Source organism: Toxotes jaculatrix, chromosome 21 (assembly GCF_017976425.1).
Source record: "Toxotes jaculatrix isolate fToxJac2 chromosome 21, fToxJac2.pri, whole genome shotgun sequence".
Lineage (NCBI taxonomy): Eukaryota > Metazoa > Chordata > Actinopteri > Toxotidae > Toxotes > Toxotes jaculatrix.
The window spans coordinates 3,016,918-3,031,941 of record NC_054414.1 but is presented as its reverse complement, the minus strand read 5'-3'; positions in this window follow the sequence as shown (position 1 = coordinate 3,031,941).

The window sequence follows — 15,024 nt, the reverse complement described above, 5'->3', positions numbered from 1 at the left end:
TCTGGTCAATAAAACTGATTCTGATTGAAGTCTTTAATGCATAAAGCCATGGAGTCAGACTGAAAGTGAACCCCTGGCAACCTGTGCTCATTCCAAACACCTGTTCTGTGTTGGACCCCCATTCAGACGTTACTGCTGCTTTATGAGGGCAGTCACCGCAGGTCCCTCCTACCACTTCACCCATTAGTCCCGTCCAATCAGAGTCCAGTTTGAGCCGCGCCAAAAATCAGTCGTACCTGTTGCCCATGCGCTAATCAAACCCATGTGACCAGGAAGGAGAGGGCTCAGCCAATAGCAGGGCAGAATTTTTTTTTTTTTTTGCAGGTGAGGGGTGACGCTGGCTCGAGTCTCCCGTGGAATACGGGACGCCTCTGTAACGTTCTGCTTTGTCCAAGCTCTTTTTCTGGTTAGTGGAGCGAACTGAACTCGTCACCTATAGACAGAGGAAGCCTGTGTGTTCATGTTTAACGGGTTATTTGTTATTGTGCGTTCTGGTGTACAGTGAAAGCTGTGGCTGAGAGCAGAGAGTCGATTCAGAATCAGAATCAGATTTGTTGGCCAAGTTTGTACATACAAACAAGGAATTTGACTCCGGTTTTTCTTGCTCTCATGCAGTACAACAACAAAACAACAACACACAACCAACGGATCAACAATTTTATTTCATTTTATTTATTTATTTATTTTCCCCAGTTACTAATGGTGCAATGGGTCAGTCTGAATGTGGGTAGTGCAAAAAGATAACTATATATATATATATATTCAGACGATTCAGGCCTAGTGGAGCTAGAACTTAAGCATACACTTATGTGTGTGTGAGAGAGATCTGAGTGTTGAAGTGCAGGCTTGTGTCTTTAGCTCGGTTGAGATGGGCTTTGTAATAGTGCTGCACGATTTGATGAAAATGTGCGATTGCGATTATTGTGGACAATATTGCGATTACGATATTCTAAATGAATGGTGTCATGAGTCCACTTGCTTGAATATCAGGGACAACACAGAATAATGATAGTTTGTGTATTACTCAACTCAAAACATACACATGACACACACAAAAATACAAAACCTGAAGATTACAGACTGTTTGTTCCAAATAACTTAATATCAAAAAATAAAAAAAAGTTTGAAAATAAAGATATTTTCAAAATGTATCCGTGATAGTACGTTGTGGTTCTTTCAGGCGGTTTTCACTTTTATCTTTCACGTTACTTGGTTGGGCTTTTATTTGCATGCGCTCATCGAATTTTTCTGTTGTCTCAAATGTTGATAGAGATTGGTCGTATTACCTGGAGACGTAGCGACTTTAGCTTTGCAGGTTTTACACAGCACGTCTTGCTGTTCAGGGTCATGATACCTGAATCCAAAGTATCGCCATACAACAGAAGTAGCATTTTTTTTCGCTACCAACTCTGCTTGTCCCTCATGTTCCTCCTCAGCGTCCATGTCGTTCACTACTGTTTGCCGAAAGCCGGGTAGTCACGTGACCATACCTGCGGCTGCCCACAGCGTGTGGATGTGCCGTCAATTACTCCACATTGCTTTACATTGAACATGACATTAAATCGCAAATCGCAGTCTTTTATGCGGTTACGTAATCGCACAGCGTGACATCGCGATTGCGATTAGATTAATTGTGCAGCACTACTTTGTAACCAGTATAGCCGCTTTGGAGTTTGGGACTGGCCAAGTGTTGGCAAGGCTTAGTTGTGGATGGATTCAGTGTGTGGAAGAAACTCGGGCATCCGTAGTTTTGGAGCGTGTTTGCTTTTTCTGGGCCGTTGCGTCGGTGTTGTCTGTAAGTGGAAGCATATATGCAGTTGAGATCTGGACACAACTGTGTATATGTGGAAGCCTATCAGCAGATAGTGTTGGCAGCATGGGTTGAGTTGGGGGTCCTGTTGTCAGGCTTAATTGTGGGTAACTTGGTGTGGATGGCCCTGGGTTGGGTATAGGGTGCGTGTGCAGCAGTGTGGATGAGGCCATGGCCAGTGTGGGCCCTCAGCTGCACCTTGAAGTGTTGCTGAATGTTGAAAATTCTAGTTTTAATATCAAAAGTGTGTGTGTGCATGTGCCTTCTCTGCAGGAAGGATGAGCTGCTCTAGAGAATCACCAGAGGGTAAGAGAAAGCACATAAGTCAACATTGCTCAGTGTTTCTACATTTAAACATGTATTTGTCTGTGTGTGTTTAGCAGGTAGCTGCATCTGTCTGAGTGGGACTCCAGCTTGGATGAGGCCACGGCCAGTGTGGAGCCCAGGTACGCCCCCTGCTGCATGTGGAAATGTTGTAAGATGTTTGACTTGCCTAGCACCTGTGGCTAATGTTGAGTGTGTTTCTGTGTGTGTTGTGCAGGATGGAGGAGCTGCTGATCCAGAGATCAGCAGCTCCTCTGTAGCATTTGATGCTGCGTGAGCTCTGTCCTTTCTGCAGAAATTGATTACTCTGTAAACCTTATCTTATAATAAAGTATCAAAAGACAATAACTGTCTAAAGAATTCTATTTCACTTCTCATCAGGAGTAAAGTATTTTTCCACCACAAACGTGGCGACGAGGATGGGATTGGACGTGTGATCTGGACTCTGTTGGAAAGACAGAAAGCCGGCTGCAAAGAAAGATTCCTCCCTGTGGGTGAGAAGCTGTCCTCAGACGGAGCCCGGTCATCGCTCCAATCCCGAAGGATTTAAGGGGAAAGAATCACACACGGTGAGAAGTGTTTTGATGTTGCTTGTGAAAGTTTGCAGAGTTAATCAGGGAATTAAACCGGTATATCTCACATAAGCACTTGCAGACAGACGTGTCTTGGTTATTATTGTAGTATTTGAGGATTTCTGGTGTATCTGCTTGAAAAAGTGGAGCAGTTTATTCTGTGAATACAAGAGACAAAATAATCAGAGATAAAGGATGGGTAAAAGTCAGAGTAAGGTGAAGTCCAAAGTGGAGCCAACTCCCAAAATCCTCCCACCAATAATAAAACTGATGATGGAGAAAAATCCTGGAAGCATGAATCAGTTCAAACTATGGGTTGATTTGGGGTTTCCAGGAAATGGCAGCTTTAGCCTGAGACAATTAGACCAACTGAAGTCATGTTTGGAGGCAAAAGGGAAAAAAAAGTGCAGAGCAGCATGCAGCGTTGTCCAAACGTAAACCAGAGAAGCATGAACAGTTTAAAGCAGACTGGAAGGCATATAGCATGTGGAGAAAAGAAGCAGAGGAGAGGGAAAGAAGGAGAAGATTAAGAGCACAAACACGAAAAAAGGACAAAAAACAATCTGGACACACTAGCACGTTGTATACTTCTTTGGAGATTGAAAAGAACAAAAAAGCAATGAAAGTGTGGATAGAGGAAGCAGTAGGGAAAAGAAACAAACACAAAAGTACATGACATTCCTTATGGAAAAAAAAACTAATACACCTTGTCCTTCTGTTCTCTGTGAGTCAATATGTCAAGGTGGATCGTGACCTCAACTCCTGCCCTCCGACCGCACCTCCACTGCCACATGAGCCTGGTGGGGATCTGGGAACAGGAAGGATCCTCCAGACGTCTAACAGAAACTTCATCACCTCCACCAACATCATCCTCATCCCCTGATTCAACCACATCTAAACCTGATGCTTTACAGACCAGGACTGTGTCACAGCAGAGAGAAGAACTCCCACAGCTGGGTGAGAACACATCTGGCAATAAGGGACAAAGCTTGATTAAATGATCTCAGACAACACGCTGTACATGCTGAGACCACTATCAACAGAGGAGAAAGACAGACAAAGTCAACGAGGACCTACACACGGCAGCCTTGACCATGTACAGGGGTGTTCAACCTGTGGCTGGCGAACAAGGATGTGGCCGCGGCCGGCCACATGGAGGTCGGGGACGAGAACGTGAATACGGTGGAGATGGACACTGGCGATATGACCCTAATCATCTGTTTTGACTATCATCAGCAAGGACACTGGGCTAAAGACTGTCCTCAGAAGAATGGCTCTGTGCAGACTACAACTGCTGCAAAGTGAGGGCGGGACGGGGCGGGAGGAGAGGAGCAATCTGACCACAGCAACACTGACTCACAGACTACAGGAGGTAACACACACACACATTAACACACACTCACACACTGCTTGCAATGAAGACCAGCTTTGCTCACACACTACAGGACATATCACCTGATTCACTACACTGCACAGCACATGTTTCAGAAGGGCCAGGTGAAAGGTTTGAGAAAGTTTGGAACAGAAAGCCACTTGAAGTGGAGAAATTGAATATGACATGTATTTATTGGACAAAGAAGGCTGCTGCTGTCTCTGTATCTGTCTCTCATTCACAAGATGAACTGTTTGATGGTGCGTCTCCACACGTGTCGCTGGCAAAACCTGCCCACTGGACATGGCAGGATATGGGACCATGGCTCCACAGACAACAGACCCTCTCTGATTTCAGGCCCATGAATGGGGATCCCAGAACACTGTACAGTGAAAGGGCTGATGTATAGAAAACAAAACTTCCATCTACTGCCTTTGTCGACAGAACCATTTGTTTGATTCCTAATACACACACCACACCTTGCATGCTTTTACATGACACATCAGTTGACATGGCTGAACTATCTGAGGTGCCGCCCTGTTTGTGGGCGCGTCACAAATATGACGTGGGGCTTATTGAGGGAGCCACACCTCTTGTAGTTCACCCAAAATCAGAGTACAGACCATGCATGAGACAATATCCATTGAAACCAGAAGCGCTAAAAGGTATCAGGTCTGTTTTTGATTCACTTTTAATCTTTTGATCTTGCAAATGCTTTTTTCTCCGTTCCCGTTCATCCAGACAGTCAATTCTGCTTTGCGTTTTCTTTTGATGGTAAGGGCTACACTTGGACTCGCTGTCCACAGGGATATTCAGAAAGTCCTGGAGTATTCCACAGTGCACTGCGTGACAGTTTACAGAGCCTCCATTTGCCTTTAGGTTCTGTCTTGTTACAGTATGTTGATGATTTGTAGTCCATCACAGGAAGCATGTAAAACAGATACAATAGCATTGCTAAAACACCTAGCAAACAATGGCCATAAAGCTAGCTTGTCAAAACTGCAGTTTGTTCAAACTTGTGTTACATATTTGGGACATGTGATCACAGCAGAGGGCAAATCTCTCTCTCCCAAACATATTGAAGCAGTTCAATCTGTACCAAAACCAATCACCAAAAAGCAAATGATGAGTTTCTTAGGCTTGACGTCATATGGCAGACAGTGGATACTAAATTATTCAGAGAGAGGCACCTCTCTCTTCCATGATTCATGGAAACAATCTTTGTGCACATGACAAACTGACCTGGACTGACCAAACTGACAAAGGCTGCTCCCACACTGGGACTGCCAAACCCTGACCTTCCCTTTACTCAGTTTGTTGTCCAGAAGGACGGATACATGTCCTCTGTTTTGACACAGGAACATGGGGGTAGACTGAGAGCTGTAGCTTATTTTTCCACCAAGCTTGATGCTGTTGCCGCTGGTCTCCCTCTCTGTCTGTGTGCTGTAGCTGCAGCAGAGAAGGCTGTGGTTGCATCACGTGATATTGTGGGTTATGGAGATTTGACTCTTATGGTTCCTCATGCTGTTGCTCACATTCTGCACACACAGAAGACCTCTCATCTCTCTGCACAGCGCTGGTTAAGATATCACACTACTTTGCTTGATATGCCTAACATTACTGTTAAAAGATGCAGTGTACTTAATCCAGCAACTCTCCCCCCAACTGCAGCAGATGGAGAAGCACATGACTGTCTTCAGATTCTTGATGAAGTTTGCACACCCACACCAGATCTTTCCACTCAGCCCATACCAAATGCAGACATGGAGCTGTTTGAGGACGGTTCGGCGTCTCGCAACGTGGACACAGGTGCTGCTCCAGTGGGTTTTGCAATAGTGACACCACATGACATTTTGCTCAGTGGCAAACTGCCACCACACTTTTCAGCACAAGCTGCAGAACTTGTAGCTCTGACTGAAGCCTGTAAACTGGCTTCAGGTAAAACTGTGAATATTTACACAGACTCGCGTTATGCGTTTGGAGTGGTGCACGATTTTGGGGCCCTCTGGCGACATAGAGGATTTCTTACATCTTCTGGCAAGCCCATCTCACACCATAAACTTGTGTCTGCATTGCTGGATGCCATCCTCCTTCCAGCATCCATCTCTGTGATCAAATTTGAAGCTCACACTAACAGTTCTGACTCTATTTCTACAGGAAATGCTGCAGCAGATGCAGCCGCTAAAGCTGCTGCATTGTCTGCTTCACCTTTCACGGTTAACTGTTTGATGTTGTCTAACACTCCTGACACCTGCTCACCTGCTGATGTTTCTGTTCTGCAGTCTCTTTCCACCATGTGGTCAAAATCAGGTGCCACATTTAAAGACTCAGTGTGGATGGGTCCAGATAACAAACCTTGTTTGCCACGTGCTCTTTTCCACTGTTATGCTAAACTGTCCCATGGGAGAGACCACGTGGGCAAAGGGGGAATGTGTGCTGCTGTTAATTCATCATGGTACACACGTGCTTTTTCAACTTTTACACAGGACTTTTGCAGGAAATGCATCATTTGTGCAGCCAACAATGCATCAGGGGCTCTTCATATGCCACCTGCTGGTCATCCACCTCCTGACAAACCCTTTGAACATTTAATGATGGATTTCATTGAACTAACACCAAGTGAAGGGAAAAGATACTGTCTTGTAATTGTTGACATGTTCAGCAAATGGGTTGAAGTTTTCCCCTCTTCCAAACAGGATGCTGGAGCTGTGGCTAAAGCACTGCTAACTGAAATTATTCCTAGGTGGGGAATTCCTTCAGTCATCAGCAGTGACAATGGACCAGGTTTTGTCAACCAAGCCCTGAAAGAAGTGTCAGACTATCTTGGGTTTGACAGACGTCATCATTGTTCATATCATCCAGTAGGTCCAGTTAGGCGCCCTCCCCTTACCACAGGTGCATGTGATGATGCTATGTTGAGATACTGTGCCAACTTGTCTACAACCTTGTCAGCATTACATTCACAGGTGAAAAGTGCCCTGCCATCTGCAGCCACAGCAGTCCTCCACAACTTACAGCCTGGAGATTGGGTTCTCATCAAAGACCACAGACGCCGTCACTGGAAACCAAGGCGATTCCAGGGCCCGTTCCAGGTTCTGCTGACCACTGAGACAGCTGGAAAGGTTGCAGAGAAGGCCGCATGGGTACACGCCAGCCACTGCAAACGGGTTCCTGAACCAAAGGCCGACAACCAGCCACCAGAGAATCAAAGCAAAGGAGGCCACATAAATTCTTTAGACCCAGAATAATGGTCTAGGGAAAACTGACTCATCCAGACGCTGAGGAAGACAACTGGGGTGCACGCCGTGCGCTGCCCCTAACCTGCAGCTGCGGTGGAACCGTCTGCAATATAAGAGTGAGGGGTGAAAGAGCGCCCTCCTCCACCAGTAGCATGCCAAGCTCCAACCAAGTGACTACAGAGTAAAGCTCTGTGTCACCAACAAGAGCAACAATGTAAGGTCTATTGATAGGTCAGTCACACACCAGATGGCCTCTCTGGCTGAGACTTGTGATGATGATGATATTGATGTTTTGACTGTTTGTACTTTTTTCCCAGCTTGCTATCAACCTAAGGACGTCTGTGTCCTACAAAAACAGCTAAATGCATATTTTAACATTTATCAGCTAATCATGTGTTTACTTAAACCCAAAGGAATGTAGTCACTGATCATATGATCAATTTGTATATACTTTGGTGTGGCCATTTTATGGCCAAAGGGGGAATTGTAATGTCAATTTATCATATAACCATATACTCTTTTATCAAGCATTCGTATATTCCCATGAACTCGTATATTCAATTCTGGGTGAAGTACATATAACATGACCTGTAGTGGCCTAATGTACTTTGTTTACTGTACTTTGTGAGGACACCTGTTATGTCTCCGGTGTCTCCGAGCACAACTTATCTCTATTATTTGACCTTCAGATTATTTTGTCTCCCTGCCATCCTTGCCATGCTGGTATGTGAGAAACAGGCATAAGTACTCTTGGAACTTGTAACCTGGGGTCAGACCTCTGTAGCATTTGATGCTGCGTGAGCTCTGTCCTTTCTGCACAAATGGATTACTCTGTAAACCTTATTTTAGAATAAAGCATCAAAAGACAATAACTGTCTAAAGAATTCTATTTCACTTCTCCAAAGGAGGAAAGTATTTTTCCACCACATATACGTTGGATTTCCGACTGTGATTGGTTCACACAGTTAACGTGGACCCTCAGCAGCAGACGTCTGTATCACTGTTTTTTCAATCAGACCAGCCGTCTGTGTGGTGCTGTCATTATTTCAGATGGACATGAATTGAACATTGCTCCTGTGTACATGTGGGTTGGTGGTATTTCTTGGTAGTGCATTCATTTAGAACTAAATACCAGCTGTTTTTACACATATGGAAAGTCATTGTTGTCAGTGCTGGATTAGCCTTGTGGGGCAAAAATGAGCCTTGGGGCCCCAAGTGATTCATTTTATTTATTTCCAAAAAATGTTTTACATCCCAATATATAACCACATTGAAATATAAATTTATATATATATTGTAATGTTATTCTTTTTTTTTTTTTTTAACTTTTATTTCGCTGGCATCAAATGACGTTCACATATTACATGTTGTAAGTTTACCTGAGGTTTTAAAATATTTCCCCCCTAAAAGAAATAATTGTCACTGTGGATTTTCTCCATATCACTCACAGCTGTTTCTAAACAAACCTATAGTCCATCAAGTGATCGACACCATGAACCTGGAGCATTTGGGGGACGCTGAAGTTCTCAGGTCTGTCCAGCCTGGACTGTTTTCTCTATTGTTTTTGCTGGGGATTTGGAGGGTCTAACCTCTGTGGATTTCACAACTAAAAACAAACTCTTCATTGATATTTTACAGGGTGATTCCAGGGTTCAGCATTTCCCCAGCAGAATTGAATCTCTGGTAGTGTGGAGGTTTTGGAACTAAATCCAAATGCTTGTTGCAACATTCAAATTTATAGACAATATAAGTGAATGGTTAACTCCATGTATTTTTATTTTTTTAATTTTTAATTTTTTTCTTTTCTTAACAGTTTGTGGTGGGGAGACTTGGTCTTCTGACCTCAGCCCTGTTTAGCCTGTGTGCTGGCTTTTGTGTGTGTGTGTGTGTGTGCGCGCGCCTGCTTCAGTTATTCCACGGCTACAAACGCTCTCTACAGTCACACCTTTAAAGTGGGGCTGTACGTGAATAGGTACTATTAGATTTTCTGCTTTTACAGCACTGAAGTACTCATGATCACTTTGTGGCTGAAACTACTGAAGATGGTTCTTAGACAAACATTACAATGCAAGAGAACATTTCTGATTTCATTTTTTCTTTGCCCTGTTTTCTTCTTTATTGGTTTACATCATGACAAACATATGTGCTATGCTGCATGAAGAAGACCCAGGTGAATGCTCTGTCTTAATCAGTGTACTTGTTATCTATAGTTCTACTGTTTTATTCACTACACAGCATGGATACTTCACACTGTGTGTTAAAGCATGTGCCTCTGGTACAGCCTGCAGAGTCCATGCTAACATCCTGATAACATTACCATGCATAGGCTCGGAGCTGATGCCTCGTTAATTGTCACTTGATTTGTATGGTGGGCTGTTGGCTGATGGACTGTGATATAGCTGTTCACAAGATACAAGAAATGTATATTTTGGATTTTTTTAAAGTGTCTATGTTCAGGATTTTTGACAAATTTGTTTGTGTATTGATTATGTCATGTTAATAAATATGTTCTTTTATTTACAGTCCTGCTCAAAGTTATTGGCACTGCTGAATTTTAAGTAGAGTTTAGAATAGCTTCAGAAATAAATGGAAATCAAGCAGTTTTGTAGAATCAGAATATTTAATAAAATGTCCAGAGTTATTGAACAACAACAAAAATGCTTCCATATAGTCAAATCAAATTTACAGACATAAAACATATGATGGACATAATTTTTGGCATCCATTTGTTTTCATCTTCTTTTTCACAACCAAACCAAAATGTCTTTGGAACCTCACAGATTATTTTAGCCACGGCTAAACAAGGCCTTTCTTCTACAGAAATCTCTGCACGAATTTCACTAGAAAGCGGGACCAGAAGAGGATTTTCTGCAAGAAATATCTGAAAACTTTGTGCTGCAGTTTAATGGGACTGCCCGACACGCATTTGGAGTTGGAGGTGGTGAAAGCCATAGCTGAGGTTTGAATCTTGTCGTGCTACAGATGTCATTTTATGCCCATTCATTGCTACTGCAAGGAATCACTGGTATCCTTATTGGTGCAAGTGTGTTCAGTCTGATTGGATGTTGTATTATTCCCTGCATTAGAAGTGTCATTGTAAGGTCTATAGGTCAATCACACACCAGATGGCCTCTCTGGCTGAGACTCGTCTTCTGTCAGATGTTGAAAACCCAACTGATTTATTTACTGATTGGATTCCTCCTCTTTATGATGATGATGATGATGATGATGATGTTGATGTTTAGGTTTTGAGTTTTTGTATTTTCCCCCAGCTTGCTATCAACCTAAGGACGTCTGTGTCCTACAAAAACAGCTAAATGCATATTTTCACATATATCAGCTAATGATGTGTCTGATGTAGTCACTGATCATATGATCAATTTGTATTCTTTAGTGTGACAATTACTGTTTAGTTGTGGACTGGTCTGGTCTAACATTTCATTTGTCCATGTTTTTTCTCTCTCCCACAGGATCCTACTCTTCACCCCTCCAACATCATGTAAATTAGCATATTGTATAGTTTTTACTGTTTTTGTATTTTGTGTACTGGTTTTTTGTAAGTTTACTTCATTTTTTCTTTAGATTGTGATTGTATGATGTCTTTTAATGAGACTTTATTTGTTTTGAGGTCTTTATTATGTGTGTAAAAGTCCAAATAAACTCTGTTGTGTTGCCTCTTTTGATATTTCTTAACTCTTTTGCAGACACATTTCCCAATGAGGACTGTTGAATGGATTTGACAGTTTTACTGTGCATGAACTGAAACAATAAGACATGCCTCATGAACCTTAAACACTAATAAAAGTAAAATCAAGTGAGCTCTTCCTACTGAGAGCTCACTCTGTGTGTATGTGTGGAGCAAAAACATAACTGGAGATTTTGCTGAGTAGTTGTGATGGGAAGGCCACAGGTGACACACACCTTTGAAGGAAATTTAAGTAGGAAGCTTTTGGTAAACTGTTGATACTACTTCATATTGTAACATGGTTATAATGACCATGTTGGAAGACAATTAACAGCAGATTCACTGGTTGACGTTGTTTGCTTTTGAACACACCTTATATGATATATGATATATATGATATACATACATACATACACATATACACACACACACACACACACACACATATATATATATATATATATATATATATATATATATATATATATATATATATATATATATAGTTTGCATTATCCAGATTCAGACTGACCCACTACACTATTGGTATTTGTGGGGAAAAAAAAAAAAGAAGTTGTTCTGTTGTTTGTGTTGTTCTGTAGTTCCAGAGAGCAAAGGAAAGCCGAAGTCCAATTCCTTTTTTGTTTTTGTGTATATGCATAAATCTGGCCAATAAAACTGATTCTGGTTGAAGTCTTTAATGCATAAAGCCATGGAGTCAGACTGAAAATGAACCCCTGGCAACCTGTGACCATTTCAAACACCTGTTCTGTGTTGGACTCCCATTCAGACGTTACTGCTGCTTTAAGAGGGCAGTTACCGCAGGTCCCTCCTACCACTTCCGCCATTAGTTCCGTCCAATCAGAGTCCAGTTTGAGCCGCGCCAAAAATCCGTTGCACCTTTTGCCCATGCGCAAATCACACCCATGTGACCGGGGAGGAGAGGGCTCAGCCAATAGCAGGGCAGAATTTTATGTAGTGGGGCTTAAAAGGCGTTGGGGTAACACTTGCTCGAGTTTCTCGGGTGAATACGCGATACGTTCGTGTCGCTCTGTTTTGTCGAAGCTCTTTTTCTGGTTAGTGGATCGAACTGAACTCGTTACCTGTAGACAGAAGAAGCCTGTGTGTTCATGTTTAACGGGTTATTTGTTATTGTGCTTTGTGGTGCACAGTGAAAGCTGTGGCTGAGAGAAGAGAGACGATTCAGGCCTAGTGGAGCTGGAACTTCGGCGTGAGCCCGAGAAATGAGGTTCACATGTCCGGAGCAGTCCAGAGGAAAAATGGCGGACGTGGAGGCCAGGTAAGGCCCACACAGAACGTTTAAAATGCAGAGCTTGAGTTGATTTGTGACCAGAGGCTAACATGTTTGATTATGTGCTGCGCTTGGCGGGAGAAAGCGCCGCGCTTGGCGGGAGAAATCGCCGCGCTTGGCGGGAGAATGCGCCGCGCTTGGCGTCGCTCATCGGCCCTACGCTTATGCGTGTGTGTGATCTGAGTGTTGAAGTGCAGGCTTGTGTCTTTAGCTCGGTTGAGATGGGCTTTGTAACCAGTATAGGCGCTTTGGAGTTTGTGAGTGTTTGCAAGGCTTAGTTGTGGATGGATTCAGTGTGTGGAAGAAACTCGGGCCTCCATAGTTTTGGAGCGTGTTTGCTTTTGCTGGGCTGTTGCGTCGGTGTTGTCTGTAAGTGGAAGCATATATGCAGTTGAGATCTGGACACAACTGTGTATATGTGGAAGCCTATCAGCAGATAGTGTTGGGTTGAGTTGAGTTGGGGGTCCTGTTGTCAGGCTTAATTGTGGGTAACTTGGTGTGGATGGCCCTGGGTTCGGTATAGGGTGTGTGTCCAGCAGTGTGGGTGAGGCCATGGCCAGTGTGGGCCCTCAGCTGCACTTTGAAGTGTTGCTGAATGTTGAAAATTCTAGTTTTAATATCAAAAGTGTGTGTGTGCATGTGCCTTCTCTGCAGGAAGGATGAGCTGCTCTAGGGAATCATCAGAGGGTAAGAGAAAGCACATAAGTCAACATTGCTCTGTTTATTGTATTTCTCTAATGTTTATATTTATTTCTTCTATTCTAATGCCCTTATATTTATATTTTGCTCTTGTTGATGGCTTAAAACTGGGACCTGAGTACCAATTTTGTACCATAACATGCAAATGTCCTGGTATGACAATAAAGTTCCTTGATCCTTGCTCAGTGTTTCTACATTTTAACATGTATTTGTCTGTGTGTGTTTAGCAGGTAGCTGCATCTGGCTGAGTGGGACTCCAGCTTGGATGAGGCCATGGCCAGTGTGGAGCCCAGGTACGCCCCCTGCTGCATGTGGAAATGTTATAAGATGTTTGACTTGCCTAGCACCTGTGGCTAATGTTGAGTGAGTTTCTTTGTGTGTTGTGCAGGATGGAGGAGCTGCTGATCCAGAGATCAGCAGCTTGGCTTTGGCTTCAAAAGATGGATACTGTGTCGAGCATAACATCACTAGTTGTGCAGGAAGGAGGAGCTGATCAAGAGGACCATGAGAAGATGCATGTTAGCAAACATTGCTCAATATTTCTGCATTGAACGATTCTGTTATATCTTGCTGGTTGTTTGTTGTGGGGTTTCTTTTATAGTTTTTTTTGTTCCTTTGTGTTCAGCAGGTGCCTGCATCTGGCTGAGTGGGGCTCCAGCTTAGATGAAGCTTTTGAGGCTTTTGCTGCAGGTGGGCGGAGCTGATCCAGAGGACCCTTTGAGACCAGGTGCATGAAGGCCACATTGTGCAGTGTTTCTACCAGTATGCATGCATCCATGTCTGAGTGAGAGAATGTTTGTATTAAAATCAGAAAGAAGGAAGTGCCTGCTTTTGTCTTTAATGCACTTTAGATGGGACTTAGATTAGTTTGGGGGGGCACTGGGGTCCAACTAGGTTTAGAGTGTATGTTTGCTATTTCCAGGCTGTTGCACCAGTGTTGGTATGTGGAAGCACATTATGCAGTTGTGATCCGGACACAGCTGTATATGTGTGGAAGCCCATCAGCAGGTAGTGTTGGAAGCACAGGCTGTGTTGTGTAGTTTAGTGTTGTCAGGCTTAGTTGTGGGTATTAGTCACTATATGGATGGCACTGGGGTCAGTGTGGGTTTAGTGTGTGTGAGACATAGTTGCTGCTTGATGGAGAATAAAACTTATGCATGCATTAATGTCTCCTCCTTTCTTTCTGTGTGCAGCTGCTTCTGGCTGAGTGGCCATCCAACTTTGAGGCCATGGGCAATGTGGAGCTCAGGTAAGGCCCCTGCTGCAGCTGGAAGTCAAGCAAAATATTACAAGTTCAAGGACTGACTTGATTAGTATCCAAAACCAATGTCTTTGTGTTTTTCAGCAGGAGGGAGGAGCTGAGTGAGAGGACCATTTGAGACCAGGTGAGCAAGAGCCTCATTGTAGTGTTTCTACACTTATACATGCACTAATTTTACACTTTGTGTGTGTGTGAGTGTGTGTGTGAGAGAGAGAGAGAGAGAGTGAGAGTTGTAGGTGTATGTCGGGTGGAGCCAGTGAAGGTGCTGCTGGTGAGGATAGAGCGCCATCCTGTGGGAGTGAGGGACACACTGTGGCTGTTGTGTGTTGTCAGAGCTCTTTGTGGTAAGTGGATTAGAAAAAAATCAAGGGCTGTTTCAAAGGTGGTTTGTGTGCTGATGCTTCCTGTTTGTGTTTCTCTTGCAGGATGGCAGAGCTTATTTGGAGGGTCATGAGAGACCAGGTGAGACGTTGCATGTTGGTTAACATTGTTTAGTGTTTCTACACATGCATGCATTCATTTCTGTGTGTGTGTGTTAGTGAGAGAGAGAGAGAGAGAGAGAGAGAGAGGTGGAAGCATATACACAGTTGTGATCTGAACACAACTGTGTATATGTGGAAGCCTATGGGCAGATAGTGTTGGAAGCATGGGTTGAGTTGCGTGTGGTGTTGTCAGGCTTAATTGTGAGTTGTGTGGTGTGTTGGTGTGGTTAGTGTAATCTAAATGAGCAGTAAAAGGTCTCTTTTTCTC